The 18562-nt window shown below is 46.9% G+C and overlaps 1 pseudogene; it reads right to left on the bottom strand.

Moving 5' to 3' along the window:
- Nucleotides 1-1233: 1233 nt before the first annotated feature.
- On the bottom strand, nt 1234-2104 carry LOC125537151 (putative ribosome-binding factor A, chloroplastic pseudogene; annotated as a pseudogene).
- Between the last annotated feature and the right edge of the window lie 16458 nt (nt 2105-18562).

Below are 18562 nucleotides of genomic sequence, written 5' to 3'. Positions count from 1 at the left end.
ATGAATTAACTAGTTTTAGTCAAAGTCGTAAGCATGCACATACAGACATACATACGAATTGAACCAGAATCCATGTATGTCTATGCACTTAATTGCAGGTTCTATCCAACTTGCAATTGGAAGGAGTACAACCTAGTTTACTAGCAGCCTAACAAAAGATTCAGGTTCTTGGTTTGGTGCATGAATCCTGCTGTCGTAGACAGACAGAGAGGAAAGAGCACTGACGGCACAACTACGACAGCAGAGCGATGCGAGCCAGTCAGGCAGTGCTTGATAAGCTATTGATAAGCAGTTTGCACACAATTAGCAGGCAACCAACAAAGTAATGTTGTATACTGTTCTGTGGTAAAGAGTAGAATTTCTTTCTGTTGGCTCTGAAATTTCTGTCCATGGTGCACACATGACATACCTTCGATTTGAATGTGAAACTTAATTCTGCACAATTTAGTTGCTTATAAATTTCAGCACCAGATTAGCATGTCTTGTTACTAATGAAGTACTTCCTTTATCAATCATAGAATGGAAGGAATCACACAACATCGAGTAGTACTGTAATTGGATTTAGTAGTAAATCTGTAGATACATGTGGTTGGTATCTACTAGTAGGGAGTTGCACAGCATCTGGTGTTCTAATTAGAGAGTTGCTAGTGTGTTTTACTTACCCTGCTCTGCTCTTCTTTTCTACAAGCGAAAGCAGAGCAGGGAGAGCAAGCACACTACCATAACATACAAAGCCATCTACAACCAGCCCAAAAACATACATACCTACAGGACTCACTCACGCACTGCCATTGTGTTATGGATGAGCAAGTCTAGTGTGTGAGAGAAAATGCAGACAAGTTGAGGTAAAGTGCTGACCCCACACTGTGAGGAACAGATCAAGGAGCTAATAACTGGGCAATGCAGCACCAAGTCCGACTCTACTACTACTACCTGTGATGCATCATTGTTGATCCATGACAGATAATAGTAAAGATTAGAATCCATGATTTTGATACAGAAGTTACCTAGCCTGGTAGCCTAGCATAGAACAGCACTACATAGTACTTGGCCAGCAAATTTGAGCAATTCAGTGACCGCATCACATGACAACAAATATAAAAACTATGAACAACATTGCATACGATGTGTGACAACAGAGAACACATTTGACAATGCAGAACGCATGCGCAACCACACATCCCATAACAGGGTTACAATCTAGAGGCAGTTAGCTAGCTGCTACCAGATCGCTCACTCATCAATATAGAACTGCAAAAGAGCGCAAAAGAAATAAATCAACGAGAGCATAAGGCATACTATAGCCAGCTAGCTAGATTTCATCTTGAGACTTATCCTTGTGCTTCTATAGCATCTCGATAACTTGGTCCAGGGGTGGGTCTTCGGGCCTCCGAAAAACCCGGTCGCCGATCTTGAACTTGTACGCCTCCGGCTGCACAGAATGAACTCCTTCAACTACAAAACACATACATCCATGCATGTATACACTTGAGCTAGCATGCACCAACCAGTGTGTAACTAACCAACTACTCCAGCTAATTAACTTCAAGCATGAACAATTAACCAATTAAACAAGACAGAAACTAGCATAATGATCTATAAACAAAATGGGAAGTAAGCAGACGTGACCTGGAGGTCGTTGGAGAGCTCGGGCGTGACCTGGAGGTACTTGGTATTGTCCTTGAGCCCGGCCATGGCCACCTTCTTCCCCGAACACGGACACATACACCTTGCACACCTGCAGACACAAACCGGAGCAGAGACAAGGAACTCAGCATCCCAGATTGCAGCGCAGCCGCATCGTTTCGAGGGAGAGTCCGGGAATGACCTGGAGGTCGTTGGAGAGCTCGACGTCGGCGATGGTGGTGGGGGAGGAGAGGTAGCGGTTGGTGCCGAGGGCGGCCTCGGGGAGGACGGCGCGCTGCATGATGAGGTCGCGGGTCAGCATGTCCGCCAGCTCCCACTGGATCTGCTTCGCCACCATTCGCACCCGTCGCTCCTTGGCCATGCACCGCACCACGCGCAGCCGCCGCACGGAGACGGGCGCCTCGGCGGTGAGGGCCCGTGGCAGCGGCGGGGACACCAGCGGCCGTCACAGGAACATCCTCGCTGGCTTCATGGTGGTGGGGGATTTTGCGCCGCGGTGAGGCCGTCGGCCGTCGCTGTGGGGAGTGGGAAGGGGAGGGGAGAGAGGAGGAGGGCGTGGGGAATGGCGACGAGCTCCGCCGGAGGGAGGTGGTAGCGGCGATGCGAGACAGTGAGGAAACAGGGGATCTGGATGGTGGAAGGAAGGATGGCCAGCGCTGCGGGCGATGAAGAGATCGGCGGCGGCAGGGGTGGGGGAGGCCGGCAGCGTGTTTGGGATGGCAGAGAGAGGGAGGTCTGGGTCGGGGAGAGGGGGATCTAGGAGGAGGTGGCGGCGGCGAGGATCTGAGGGAGGAGGAGTGCGGCAGCTGCGAGGAGAGGAGGGGTGCGATGGGGGGGGGTCGATGGGATCTGACCTAGGGTTTGGGTTGCGGGTGGGGGGTATCTCTTTTTCATTTTATTTTCTTTTTTTCTGTAGATAGATGCATGGATGGATGTGGGATGGAGAGATGGATGGATGGATGGATGGGCGCCATGTCATCAATCCATGGGAAGAGTCGTGATTGGTTCGAAAAACCAGTGATTTAAAAAAAATGTCTAAGTACTAAAAATAGAGGGATTTTGTGAAGTAGCTATCAAAAATATTTTGCAAAATGGCACCACACAAATTTTCACTAGATTTAGACCACATTTTATGGATAAGGACCAATTTCTATGCATTTCTGATCTTTCTAGCTATTTTTAATCATTTTCCGGGTGCCCAAAATGACTTTTTTTTGTGAAGGAGCTACCATATATTTGTCGCAAAATTGTACCAAATCAATTTTCTAAAATACTAGGACATATTTAATGCACAATTGACCAAATGATTGGGTGTCAAATTTTTTGATCCACCTCTCATGAAAAAGACAAATTTCCGCTCATTCAGTAGGAAACGGGTCAAATTTGAACTACAGCGTCCTCATTGTTTGTTATTTATTTTTTCCAAAAATCATTTCTAGGTACAAAAGTATCTATTTAATCAGAGAAACACCAAAAAAATTCCAAGATTCAAGCACTAGCTAGGAACGGCCATTCCCGCTGTTTTGACCGCATTTTGAAACGGGCATAAAAAATTCAAAAAAAATAAAAAAATTGGGAAACCGTCGCATTGTGTCATTATATGTGGCCAAGTTCCTAGGAAAAATAACAAACTTGTAATATGGCAATTATTTTTAAAAAGTGTTCTCAGAAACGAGCTATCAGGTGTGGAGATCAATGGCTTTCAAGCCAAATGATCAATCTTATGGCCACATCCATGGCATAGTTCGTTCAAATGATCTCATATTGTGCACAAGGGTGCATATTGGAATGGCAAACAATGTTGCCTAAGGAAGTTTTCATTTTCTTTGGACGAAAAAACCATTTTCCATTTTTTGAGTGCCAAAAAGGAGGTTTTTTTGTGAAGGACCTCCCAAATAGTTGTTGCAAAATTGGACCAAATCATTTTTCTAAAATACTAGGACATATTTAATGCACAGTTGACCAAATGGTTGGGTGTAAAAAGTTTTGATCCACCTCTCATGAAAAAGACAAATTTCCATCGATTCAGTTGGAAGCGGGTCAAATTTGAACTGTAGCTGCCTTGTAGTTTGCTCTTTATTTTTTCCAAAAATCATTTCTAGGTACATAAGTATCTATTTAATCATAGAAACACCAAAAAAATTCCAAGATTCAACCACTAGTTAGGAACGGTCATTCCCACCGTTTTAACCGCATTTTGAAACGGGCATAAAAAATAAAAAAAATAAAAAAATTGGGAAACCTTCGCATTGTGTCATTATATGTGGCCAAGTTCTTAGGAAAAATAACAAACTTGTAATACGGCAATTATTTTAAAAAAGTGTTCTCAGAAACGAGCTATCATGTGTGGAGATCAATGGCTTTCAAGCCAAATGATCAATCTTATGGCCACATCCATGGCATAGTTTGTTCAAATGATCTCATATTGTGCACAAGGGTGCATATTGGAATGGAAAACAATGTTGCCTAAGGAAGTTTTCATTTTCTTTGGACGAAAAAACATTTTCCATTTTTCGAGTGCCCAAAAGGAGGTTTTTTTGTGAAGGACCTACCAAATAATTGTTGCAAAATTGGACCAAATCATTTTTCTAAAATACTAGGACATATTTAATGCACAATTGACCAAATGGTTGGGTGTAAAAAGTTTTGATCCACCTCTCATGAAAAAGACAAATTTCCGCTGATTCAGTTGGAAGCGGGTCAAATTTGAACTGTAGTTGCCTTGTAGTTTGCTCTTTATTTTTTCCAAAAATCATTTCTAGGTACATAAGTATCTATTTAATCATAGAAACACCAAAAAATTCCAAGATTCAACCACTAGCTAAGAATGGTCATTCCCGCCGTTTTGACCGCATTTTGAAACGGGCATAAAAAATTCAAAAAAATCAAAAAATTGGGAAACCTTCGCATTGTGTCATTATATGTGGCCAAGTTCCTAGGAAAAATAACAAACTTGTAATACGGCAATTATTTTAAAAAAGTGTTCTCAAAAACGAGCTATCACGTGTGGAGATCAATGGCTTTCAAGCCAAATGATCAATCTTATGGCCGCATTCATGGCATAGTTTGTTCAAATGATCTCATATTGTGCACAAGGGTGCATATTGGAATGGCTAACAATGTTGCCTAAGGAAGTTTTCATTTTTCTTTGGACGAAAAAACAATTTTTCATTTTTCGAGTGCCCAAAAGGAGGTTTTTTTGTGAAGGACCTCCCAAATAATTGTTGCAAAATTGGACCAAAACAATTTTTTAAAACACTAGGACATATTTAATGCACAATTGACAAAATGGTTGGGTGCAAAAAGTTTTGATCCACCTCTCGTGAAAAAGACAAATTTCCATCGATTCAGTTGAAAGTGGGTCAAATTTGAACTGCAGCTGCCTCATAGTTTGCTATTTATTTTTTCCAAAAATCATTTCTAGTTACATAAGTACCTATTTAATCAGAGAAACACCAAAAAAATTCAAGATTCAACCACTAGCTAGGAACGGTCATTCCTGCCGTTTTGACCGCATTTTGAAACGGGCATAAAAATTTAAAAAAAATCAAAAAATTGGGTAACCTTCGCATTGTGTCATTATATGTGTCCAAGTTCCCAGGAAAAATAACAAACTTGTAATACGGCAATTATTTTTAAAAAGTGTTCTCAAAATTGAGCTATCACCTGTGGATATCAATGGCTTTCAAGCCAAATGATCAATCTTATGGCCACATTCATGGCATAATTTGTTCAAATGATCCCATATTGTGCACAAGGGTGTATATTGGAATGGCAAACAATGTTGCCTAAGGAAGTTTTCATTTTCTTTGGACGAAAAAACCATTTTCCATTTTTCGAGTGCCCAAAAGGAGGTTTTTTTGTGAAGGACCTCCCAAATAATTGTTGCAAAATTGGACCAAATCATTTTTATAAAATACTAGGCCATATTTAATGCACAATTGACAAAATTGTTGGGCGTCAAAAGTTTTGATCCACCTCTGGTGAAAAAGACAAATTCCCGCCGATTCAGCAGGAAGCGGGTCAAATTTGAACTGCAGCTGCCTCATAGTTTACTATTTATTTTTTCCAAAAATCATTTATAGTTACATAAGCACATATTTAATCATAAATACATGGTTTGATGGCGATACGTCAAGGTTTGGGCGGTGGCCAAGGCTCCCAACTCTAGAGCGCGTAAACTCGCATGCCCGACGCGTGGTCACCGCGTGACCGTGGCGTTGCCATGTGTTCTGGGCAGCCTAGGCATGTCTAGTGGGCTGGGAACTCCCCAGGTAGGTTCTAGGAAGAAAATTACAACATAAGATTATCATGAGGAGACCGATCGATGCTCAAACATGAATTAGCAGCCAAGTGTTTAATTAGCGGTACGGGAAATGCACATGGCCAATGGGCGTGAGTTTTTGCTGAGGATGATCATCTACTAAGATCAAATTTTCAGATCAAAAGGAGGATCGTAGGTGGTACTTGCTTTGCAAAGTACCACACTGGACAGAAATATGAATGTTGAAGCTGGGCTCAAAATAATGAATGGGTTGAGCTGAAATTTGGTGGAGGATGGTTATTTGGGCATTGGAAAGCACCGTAGAAAATTGATACCATTTGGACATGCCAAAGTGGTACTTCCTTCACAATGCTCTTCTATGGACAGAAACTTGGGAAAACTAGTGTGAGAAATTGGATGAATGAAATGAGCTCAAATTTGCCTTGGTAGATTTTCAGATCATTTGGGTAAGCCTAGCTAGTACTTACTTCACAAAGCTTCTCTCGAGGTAGAAACTTTGAAAATTTCCTGAGAAAGATTGACTAGGAAAATGGAGCTGAATATTATCATGTGGCAATGATTTGGGTATGGAAGAGTGCCCAAAGAGTTTGAGGTTAATAGGAGGGGTCTAGATAACACTTGCTTTGCAACGTGCCAATTTGGCCATAAAATATAAATTGAACCTGGGCTCGCATAGATAATTTGCCTGAGCTGCAATTTGGAGGAGGGTGATAATTTGGGCATATGAAGAAACTGTATAAATTTCATGTCATTTGGATATATAAAAAAGGTACTTCCTTCACAATGCTTCTAGGTGGACAAAAACTTTGGAAATTTTCCGAGGAATATTTGCTAGGCAAGTGGAGCTGAATTTTGTCATGCGGTAATGATTTGGATAGGAAAGAGTGCCCAAAAATTCCGAGGGCAATCAAGAATATATAAATAGCACTTCCTTCATAAAGTGCTGTCGTGAACAGAATAGGAAAATGAATATTGTTGAATTAGTTTTGAACTAGGCAAGAAAGGATTTTTACATATTTTGATGAAGATATGACCCAAAGAATTTATGAGATTTTTTTGGGAATTTTGGGAATGACAGAAATATAGGTTGCTTCACAACCTAGGGCAAAAACTGCCACATGGACATGACACATAGGCAAAACTAATGAGGTGGCGCCTAGTCATAGCAACCCACCACAATTTACAAGGTTATGACCATCTATATTGGTCATGATCAGCTAGAAATAAGGCAGCAGACCAGTGCTATCTGCTTTATGACCATTTCGTGTAAGGAAATTACGACCTTTCTGACCAAAATGGTCGTTATAGTTTAGGTTTTGGAGCCCCCCGAACAACTTTTGACCAATTGGTCTGAAATGGTCATAGATCTATGACCAATTCTTCCAGGGTCACTAACAGAAGGTCACAAGTTGACATATTTCTTGTAGTGAATGGGGACTATGCCCAGTTGGCCTTGAAGGGCCTCGCGAGAGCCCCGTCTTCGTGCCCCCCTGCCTGCCACCAGCGCGATGCCCAACCCAGAAGCGGGTGCAAGGGGTGGCCATTGTCGAACGATGGCGGTGCTATTGCTAAGGAACCGGCGCCGCTCGGGGCTCCTGAGGGGCCGTCTCCCGGGGCTCGCGAGAGCCGCCCTGAGGAAATGGCTGGGGAAGTGATGTAGCTCAATGCTCCTGAGGCTGAAGCCTCCGAGGCCCCAGCGAGTCGCCACGAGGCGGAGACCGAAGATTCCACGCTGCCCCGCACTCCTGAGGTTACCTCCCCAGGAGCTACGCCAGCCGCGCCCGGTGTTGGTGACCGTAGCCAGGGCTTCGGCCAACTCCGACACAACTTCGAAGCGCTCTGCAAGAGGAAGGTGTCCCCAAGGTGCAGTGGAAACGCCTTCCGGCCATTGAAGCGGAGGAAGTACATCACCATTGATGAGTAAGTGCCTTATCTTTGTAATTTCCTGAGTGCCGCTTCTCCTCCTAACCATAGTTCCTCAGGGTCCCTTCCACCAGGGCGGCGAAGTCTCCCTAGAAGCAATCCTTGCCTGCTTCAGGCTCTCTGCTGACTCTGAGCGCTCCATGTTGTCCTACCGCGCACGGCGCAAGGCCTGCCGGGGAGGCGGACGTGCCAGCTTGGTGTCTTGACCCCGAGCTCTTGTCGCGCCTTCTTCGTGGTCCAGCCTATGGTGCGGAGAGTGTGCCGAGGGCCCCATCAATGGTCCTTGCCCGCGGCTGGGCGGCCTCAGCTCTGGCCTTACCTCCGAGCGACGAGGCCCCACCCTACCGGGCCTTCACCGAGGTCCGGAGGGCGACCGGAAAGGTGCCGGCCCCCAGCCCCCTGTTGGGAGAGGGCGAGCCGCTTCGAGCTTCTCCAACACATCCTGGCGTGGATGACGGACCCGGCCGCGCATTCGAGATTGCACGCGAGCGCGGAGCAGTCCGCCACGAGCTCTTCTGGGAGGCGATGGGCGCGCTGAGCCGGCTCGGGGAGGAGCTTGCGGATGTTGATGCCCGCCTTGAAACCGAAGGCCTTTGGCCGGCGGACGATGGCATCAGATGAAGGTGGCCATCGACTTTGGGCGTCTCCAACGTGAGTGCGCCAACGTGAAGGCCGAGGCATCCCTTGCCACCTCGCGCGAGGCCTGCACCCGAGCCTTGGAGGAGGCCAGGGAGGCTGACCACCGCCGCACGGCCGTGGAGGAACACGAAGGGGAGCTTCGGGCTCTGAATGCCTCCTTGGAGTAGCAAGTCGAGGTGCGCAGGGCTGCCTTGGCGTTGATGAAGGGGGCGCCTTTCGAAGAAGAGGAGATATTAAGGCGTGAGGAGGCGCTGATGCTGGAGGGCACAGAGCGCAGCCTCGAGCTTGAGCGGCTGGAGACGAGGGAGCACCAAGTTGCCCAAGCGGAGGATCCCGCCAGTGCGCATGAGGCCAGGATCCAGGAGGAGATCGACCATAGGGTGGCGGAGGCTCGGGCGGATCTTGCCAGCAGATACAACCTGGAGCTGAAGCTTGTGGGAGCCAAAGCTGAGGGCAAAACCACCGCCCTCAGGTCAAGGTTGGATGAAGTGGAACAACGCGAGAAAGCTACTGCGGCGGCCCTTATCTCTGTCCAGGCCGAGTTGGCCTCAGCCCGCGCCGAACTACTTCCGCTTCCCCGGCAGGTTACTGATGCCGAGTTCGTCGTGCAACAGAGCAGGGAGGAAGCGCTCCGCCAGCAGACGTTGCTGCGTGAGCATGCTCCCATGCTCCGGGCTTTCAGGGTATGGGCCAATCATGCGTTGGGTACTATCTGCGACGAACACGCCCCTCACCCCCACGCAGAGGACTATGCCAGCCATCTCCGCTTCTTCACCGATGTCGTGACGCGCCTGGAGGACCGGGCCGAGAGGGCTCACTAGCTCGTGGACGAAAAGAGTCGAGGACTCTTTGGGCACGTGTTTTCTCGTGTCTTCAGTCATCTTCAGAACATCGACCCCCACTTCGACTTCGACGCCGCCATCGCCCTAGTGCCCAGAGCCATCCGGGACAAGCTGGTGCATTGGGTGGATAACAATGTGGATGCTCTGGTCAGGGCTTTCGCTTCTGATGATGACGCAGTGGTGGTCGTGGCGGATGAAGAAGGCGTGGTCGACGATGTCAGAGATGGTGCCAACGACGACGCCAGCAGCATGTCTGGGAACGATTCAGGAGATGTCGCGAGCGACATTTCCGATTGAGTCCATCCCCCTTTGTTTCAAACCTACACACAAAATCTTGGGCACGACCCTTCAAGATGTAAGAGCATTTTGGAGAGGGGGAGACCCTCATGTAATCAAATTGTTGTTTTATTCCTTAAGTCAGACTTGAGACATGCTTCTGCGAATCCTCCAGTTTTTCGCGAGCTTATTGTAGTAACTTACCTCAGTCTTGACAGACCTCTGACTGATCTTATGGTTGCCGGTGTGTATTTCTCCCGAGGGGAGTCCCTCACGGGCCCGCAAGGTGTTGGGCTCCTAAGGAGCCTGCTAGTCTTTCCAAGAGGGTCTCGCGTGAGGCAAGCGCCTGAGCGCGGCAGGAGGCGCGCGCATGCGAGGCCTAGCCCCGGCTCGCGAGGTGCTTGTCAGGGAGGGGTAGCAGGTGCGGGCCTTAAAAACAAGGCACAGGACCAGAAAACTCAAGAAACCAATGCAACCATAAAAAGACGCCCCCGCACTTGTCAATGAAAATACAATTTCAAGCTCAAATCCGAAAAGGCGGCAAACCAAGCTACAGAAAAGAGGGGTTGAAAGCAAATGACCATGTCCAACACCTAGCTAGTATTCTTGTCTTCCCACCAGCGCGGAGCTAAGTGCTTTCAATGGCCGTGAGCATAGTCATTGGGGGACAATGTCGACGGCCAGCGCGGAGCATGGTGCTTCCACTAGGACGTGGGCGGGAGCCCCCGAGGCCCGAGGGCGGCTCTCCGGGGACTCCGGGGCGTGTACAGCCCCACTCATTATTACGTGAGAGTGTCACGGGCGGAGACCTTCACAGGCGTGAGCCTTGCTTCATATCGCCAGACGAGGGCTCCGCCCTGCGCCGCCCTCGACCACCGTTGGGGCGTCCGAAAACCAGGACGGTGCCAAGGGGCAAAGGGGACGCTGGCGGTGTCCTCGGCGACCACGGGCCCTCTGCCGGGGGGAGGGCTCGCCGGCGCCTCCCCGACAGAGGACCTACCTCCGGGCGACGCCTTGCTCCATGCGGCACGGGGGAGGGTCCTGCTCCAGGCCTCTCCCATGCATCCCCCAGCGCGCTACCCCTGGTTGGAGCGGGGCTGCTGTGCTGGGGTCGTCATCCGCGCTACGTCCGAGTTCACCTGCGACCCATGGTTAGCCTAAGCCTGCTCCTGAGATATTAGTGGTACCCTGTGGTTGTTGTTGTTGGCTGGTTCGGTGAAGCTCCTGGGTGGTTCTCGGAAGGCCTCCACTTCCAGCATCTCTTCTTCCCAGCTCGGCTCGAGGAATGAGTTGGGGTCATCCTCTGGTGTGTACTCTTGATCCATCATGCGGGGCACATAGGCTTCCGGAGCCACCGCTCTGGAACCCCGCCGAGACGCCCCACCCCCATGCTGCCAGGCCCATTGCACCCCCTGGTGGCTGTAGGTTGGCGCCCCGTTGGAAACGCGAGGGGCAACGCCCGCTCCTACACCACTCGGGGGAAGCACAAGCATGGTCGTATGTCCGGCGCTGTTGGTCGTGCTGGTGCCGACGAGCCCTCCTGGTGCACCTGGGAGTATGCGAGCGCGACGAGGCCCGCCGTGCAATCTTGCCACAACTTGAGATGTAAGTAGGGAGCAAAAAGGCGGCGTACCCCTGGATGCATCGTCCAATAGTTTAGCGTCGCGTTCCAGCAATGCGTCGCAGCCGCCCTTAGCCAGCCAGCACCGCAACAGCTCCCGCTCCACTACGAGTGCGGCTCGCATGTTCCCGTCAGGTGTGCGGTGTCGTTGCTGCTGCGTAGCTTGAGGATCTTGCGGCGGCCCATGCGTGCCACACTGTGAGGGCCGGGGGCGCCGATGCGCGCCGCCCGTGTCCTGCGGCGCTCGGCGCTGCGTGGGCCGCTTGGAGTGTGGAATTGAGGTCTTCCTGAGAAGATGGCGCTGCCCTGACGGGCCAATCTGCCCAAGGGTCGGCGTTGGTCCTTGGGTCACCCGACATTGGAACCCCGGGGTGTTGATGGGTTGGCCAGTGGGAGAAAAGCTTCAGCGCACCCCAACCTGGCGCGCCAAATGTCAGATTACGGGTTCCGGAAAACCCTTGAGGTTCGAACACTAGGGTGCGCATGAAGATCTCTCTCCCCCGCGAGCCCACTCTCGCAATGATCTCTAAGCCTAACTCGCCAAACCCGAAGAACAAGGGACACAAGGGTTTATACTGGTTCAGGCCACGTTGTGGTGTAATACCCTACTCCAGTGTGGTGTGGTGGATTGCCTTGTAGGCTGATGATGAACAGTACAAGGGAAGAACAACCTCCTGAGGAGAGGTGTTCTTCAGCTCGATGAGCTTGTGTGTGTGAGGATGGTCTGGATGATCCGTCCCGCTCTATGGTGGTGGCTAGTCCTATTTATAGAGGCCCTGGTCCTCTTCCCAAATATTCGGTGGGAAGTGAACCCACAACAGCTAGTTTGAAGAGGGACAACTAGTACAAGTTATCCTGACAAAAGGTGGTTTTCGCCTGGCAAAGACTCCGGCAGTGACGCCGTCGTGGGCTCCGCGATGACCTCCGTCCTGCCGTCATGCTGGCCTTGGTCTCGTTGCACCAATATGTAAACCTTTGCCTGATGCCTCAGGACTCTTCGCCTGCGCTTGCCCCTTTAGCAGCAAAGAGGCAACGATTACTCTGCGCCCGCTGGCGCCCGCCTAGCCTTGGTCGTCATGGCTCACGTCACGCGCTTCTCGCGAGGTGCCACTTGCATAGATATCTCCGCCCCTCAGGAGCCGGCCTAGGGAGGCTGACCCCGAGGAGGTCTTGCATCATCCGCCTCGCGAGGCTTGGCCCCTCGCGAGGGTCTTGAATGGTTGCTGATGAAGATGGGCCGTACCAGGCTGTTGGTGGAGCCATAGCCTGGGCCGCAGGCAGGAAAGTCTGGGTACCCCATTCTCAGGATGCCGACATCCGCGATCTACACACGTTTAGCTCGGTGACGTCCCTCGAACTCTAGATCCAGCTGAGGCCGAGGGAGAGTTTCGTCAGCACGACGACGTGTTGACGGTAATGATGAAGTTACAAACGCAGGGCTTCGCCTAAGCACTACGACAATATGATCGAGGTGGAAATCTATGGAGGGGGGCACCACACACGGCTAAGATCAACTTGTGTGTCTATGGGGTGCTCTGTCCCCCGTATATAAAGGAGTGGAGGAGGGGGAGGGTCGGCCTCCTAGGGCGCGCCCCAAGGGGGGATTCCTACTCCTACTAGGAGTAGGTTTCCCCCCTTTCCTAGTCCAACTAGGAGGGGGGAGGAAGGGAAGAGGGAGAGAAGGAAAGGCCCCCCCAAAACCTACCCCAATTCGGATTGGGCCTAGGGGGGCGTCAGCCACACCTGGCCGCCTCCTCCTCTCTGCCACCATGGCCCATCAAGGCCCATTAACTCCCTGGGGGGGTTCCGGTACTCTGGTAAATGCCCGAACTAATCCGAAACATTTCCGATGTCCAAACATAACCTTCCAATATATGAATCTTCATGTCTCGACCATTTTGAGACTCCTTGTCATGTCCGTGATCACATCCGAGACTCCGAACTACCTTCGGTACATCAAAACAAATAAACTCATAATACCGATCGTCATCGAATGTTAAGCGTGCGGACCCTACGGGTTCGAGAACTATGTAGACATGACCGAGACTCATCTCCGGTCAATAACCAATAGCAGAACTTGTATGGTCATATTGGTTCCTACATATTCTACAAAGATCTTTATCGGTCAAACCACATAACTACATACGTTGTTCCTTTTGTCATCGGTATGTTACTTGCCCGAGATTTGATCGTTGGTATCATCATACCTAGTTCAATCTCGTTACTGGCAAGTCTCTTTACTCGTTCCGTAATGCATCATCCCACAACTAACTCATTAGCACATTGCTTGCAAGGCTTATAGTGATGTGCATTACGGAGAGGGCCTGGAGATACCTCTCCGACAATCGGAGTGACAAATCCTAATCTCGATCTATGCCAACTCAACAAACACCATCAGAGACACCTGTAGAGCATCTTTATAATCACCCAGTTACGTTGTGACGTTTGATAGCACACTAATTGTTCCTCTGGTATTCAGTAGTTGCATAATCTCATAGTCGTAGGAACATGTATAAGTTATGAAGAAAGCAAGAGCAATAAACTAAACGATCATAGTGCTAAGCTAATGGATGGGTCAAGTCAATCACATCATTCTCTAATGATGTATCTCGTTCATCAAATGACAACTCATGTCTATGGCTAGGAAACTTAACCATCTTTGGTTAACGAGCTAGTCAAGTAGAGGCATACTAGTGACACTCTGTTTGTCTATGTATTCACACATGTACTAAGTTTCCGGTTAATACAATTCTAGCATGAATAATAAACATATTATCATGATATAAGGAAATATAAATAACAACTTTATTATTGCCTCTAGGGCATATTTCCTTCAGTCTCCCACTTGCACTAGAGTCAATAATCTAGATTACATTGTAAAGATTTTAACACCCATGGAGTGTTGGTGCTGATCATGTTTTGCTCATGAGAAAGGCTTAGTCAACGGGTCTGCAACATTCAGATCCGTATGTATCTTGCAAATCTCTGTCTCCCTGCTTGACTTAATCGTGTATGGTATTGAAGCGTCTCTTGATGTGCTTGGTTATCTTGTGAAATCTGGATTCCTTTGCCAAGGCAATTGCACCTGTATTGTCACAAAATATTTTCATTGGACCCGGTGCACTAGGTATAACACCTAGATCGGATATGAACTCCTTCATCCAGACTCCTTCATTTGCTACTTCCGAAGCAGCTATGTATTTTGCTTCGCACGTAGATCCCGCCACGAAGCTTTGCTTAGAACTACACCAACTGACAACTCCACCATTCAATAAAAATACGTATCCAGTTTGTGACTTAGAGTCATCCGGATAAGTGTCAAAGCATGCATCGAGGTAACCGTTTACGAAGAGCTCTTTGTCACCTCCATAAACGAGAAACATATCCTTAGTCCTTTTCAGGTATTTCAGGATATTCTTGACCATTGTCCAATGATCCACTCCTGGACCTCCCTGCTAAACTAATAGCAAGGCACACATCAGATCTGGTACACAGCATTGCATACATGATAGAACCTATGGCTGAAGCATAGGGAATGACTTTCATTTTCTCTCTATCTTCTGCAATGGTCGGGCATTGAGTCTGACTAAACTTCACACCTTGTAACACAGGCAAGAACCCTTTATTTGCTTGATACATTTTAAACTTCTTCAAAACTTTATCAAGGTATGTGCTTTGTGAAAGTCCAATTAAGCGTCTTGATCTATCTCTATAGATCTTGATGCCTAATATATAAGCAGCTTCACCGAGGTCTTTCATTGAAAAATTCTTATTCAAGTATCCTTTTATGCTATTCAGAAATTCAGTATCATTTCCAATCAACAATATGTCATCCACATATAATATTAGAAATGTTACAGAGCTCCCACTCACTTTCTTTTAAATACATGCTTCTCCAAAAGTCTGTATAAAACCATATGCTTTTATCACACTATCAAAGCATATATTCCAACTCCGAGATGCTTGCACTAGTCCATAAATGGATCTCTGGAGCTTACACACTTTCTTAGCACCTTTTGGACCGACAAAACCTTCTGGTTGCATCATATACATCTCTTCTTTAAGATATCCATTAAGGAATGCAGTTTTGACATCCATTTACCAAATTTCATAATCATAAAATGCGGCAATTGCTAACATGATTCGGACGGACTTAAGCATCGCTACGAGTGAGAAGGTCTCATCGTAGTCAACTCCTTGAACTTGTCAAAAACCTTTCACAACAAGTCAAGCTTTGTAGACAGTAACATTACCGTCAACGTCAGTCTTGTTCTTGAAGATCCATTTATTCTCTATGGCTTGCCGATCATTGGGCAAGTCAACGAAAGTCCACACTTTGTTCTCATACATGGATCCCATCTCAGATTTCATGGCCTCAAGCCATTTTGTCCAATATGGGCTCATCATCGCTTCCTCATAGTTTGTAGGTTCGTCATGGTCAAGTAACATGACCTCCAGAACAGGATTACCGTACCACTCTAGTGCGGATCTTACTTTGGTTGACCTACGAGGTTCGGTAGTAACTTGATCAGATGTTTCGTGATCATCATCATTAGCTTCCTCACTAATTGGTGTAGGAATCACTAGAACTGATTTCTATGATGAACTACTTTCCAATAAGGGAATAGATACAATTACCTCATCAAGTTCTACTTTCCTCCCACTTACTTCTTTTGAGAGAAACTCCTTCTCTAGAAAGGACTCATTCTTAGCAACGAATATCTTGCCTTCAGATCTATGATACAAGGTATACCCAACATTCTCCTTTGGATATCCTATGAAGACACATTTCTCCGATTTGGGTTCGAGCTTACCAGGTTGAAGTTTTTTCACATAAGCATCACAGCCCCAAACTTTAAGAATCGACAACTTGGGTTTCTTGCCAGACCACAGTTGATATGGTGTCGTCTCAATGGATTTTGATGGTGCCCTATTTTACGTGAATGCAGCCGTCTCTAAAGCATAACCCCAAAACGATAGCGGTAAATCAGTAAGAGACATCATAGATCGCACTATATCTAATAAAGTGTGGTTATGACATTCGGACACACCATTACGCTGTGGTGTTCCAGGTGGCGTGAGTTGCGAAACTATTCCACATTGTTTCAAATGAAGACCAAACTCGTAACTCAAATATTCTCCTCCATGATCAGATCGTAGAAACTTTATTTTCTTGTTATGATGATTTTCCACTTCACTCTGAAATTCTTTGAACTTTTCAAATGTTTCAGACTTATGTTTCATCAAGTAGATATACCCATATCTGCACAAATCATCTGTGGAAGTCAGAAAATAACGATACCCGCCACGAGAATCAACACTCATCGGACCGCATACAACAGTACGTATTATTTCCAATAAGTCTATTGCTTGTTCCATTGTTTCGGAGAATGGAGTCTTAGTCATCTTGCCCATGAGGCATGGTTCGCAAGCATCAAGTGATTCATAATCAAGTGATTCCAAAAGCCCATCACCATGGAGTTTCTTCATGCGCTTTACACCAATATGACCTAAACGGCAGTGCCACAAATAAGTTGCACTATCATTATTAAACTTATACCTTTTGGCTTCAATATTATGAATATGTGTATCAGTACTATCAAGATTTAGTAAAAATAGACCACTCATCAAGGGTGCATGACCATAAAAGATATTACTCATATAATAGAGCAACAATTATTCTCTGATTTAAATGAATAACCGTCTTGCATAAAACAAGATCTAGATATAATGTTCATGCTTAACGCTGGCACCAAATAACAATTATTCAGGTCTAAAACTAATCCCGGAGGTAGATGTAGAGGTAGCGTGCCGACGGCGATCACATCGACTTTGGAACCATTTCCCATGCGCATCGTCACCTCGTCCTTAGCTAGTCTTCGCTTAATCCGTAGCCCCTGTTTCGAGTTGCAAATATTAGCAACAAAACCAGTATCAAATACCCAGGCGCTACTGCGAGCATTAGTAAGGTACACATCAATAACATGTATATCAAATATGCCTTTCACTTTTCCATCCTTCTTATCCGCCAAATACTTGGGGCAGTTCCGCTTCTAGTGACCAGTCCCTTTGCAGTAGAAGCACTCAGTATCAGGCTCAGGTCCAGACTTGGGCTTCTTCACTTGAGCAGCAACTTGCTTGCCGTTCTTGTTGAAGTTCCCCTTCTTCACTTTGCCCTTCTTCTTGAAACTAGTGGTCTTGTTGACCATCAACACTTGATGCTCCTTCTTGATTTCTACCTCTACAGCCTTTAGCATCACGAAGAGCTCGGGAATTGTCTTATCCATCCCTTTCATATTATAGTTCATCATGAAGCTTTTTTAGCTTGGTGGCAGTGATTGAAGAACTCTGTCAATGACACTATCAACCGGAAGATTAACTCCCAGCTGAGTTAAGTGATTGTGGTACCTAGACATTCTGAGTATATGTTCACTGACAGAACTATTCTCCTTCATCTTGCAGCTATAGAACTTATTAGAGACTTCATATCTCTCAATCCAGGCATTTACTTGAAATGTTAACTTCAACTCCTGGAACATCTGATATGCTCCATGACGTTCAAAACATCGTTGGAGTCCCGGTTCTAAGCCGTAAAGCATGGCACACTGAACTATCAAGTAGTCATCAGCTTTGCTTTGCCAGACGTTCTTAACGTCATCACTAGCATCTCTAGCAGGCCTAGCACCTAGCGGTGCTTCCAGGACGTAATTCTTCTGTGCAGCAATGAGGATAATCCTCAAGTTACGGACCCAGTCCGTGTAGTTACTAGCATCATCTTTCAACTTATCTTTCTCTAGGAACGCATTAAAATTCAACAGAACAACAACACGGGCCATTTATCTACAACAACGTAGACATGCAAAATACTATCAGGTACTAAGTTCATGATAAATTAAAGTTCAATTAATCATATTACTTAAGAACTCCCACTTAGATAGACATCCCTCTAATCATCTAAGTGATCACGTGATCCATATCAACTAAACCATGTCCGATCATCACATGAGATGGAGTAGTTTTCAATGGTGAACATCACTATGTTGATCATATCTACTATATGATTCACGCTCGACCTTTCGGTCTCAGTGTTCCGAGGCCATATCTGCATATGCTAGACTCGTCAAGTTTAACCTGAGTATTCTGCTTGTGCAAAACTGGCTTGCACCTGTTGTATGTGAACGTAGAGCTTATGACACCCGATCATCATGTGGTGTCTCGGCACGACGAACTGTAGCAACGGTGCATACTCAGGGAGAACACTTATACCTTGAAATTTAGTGAGAGATCATCTTATAATCCTACCGCCGTACTAAGCAAAATAAGAAGCAT

This window comes from Triticum urartu, chromosome 2A, assembly GCF_056163025.1.
Source record: "Triticum urartu cultivar PI428250 chromosome 2A, HENAU_Tu73, whole genome shotgun sequence".
Taxonomy (NCBI): Eukaryota; Viridiplantae; Streptophyta; class Magnoliopsida; order Poales; family Poaceae; genus Triticum; species Triticum urartu.
Note: the sequence above shows the minus strand (reverse complement) of the source record. Positions and strands in the feature narration are given on the sequence as shown.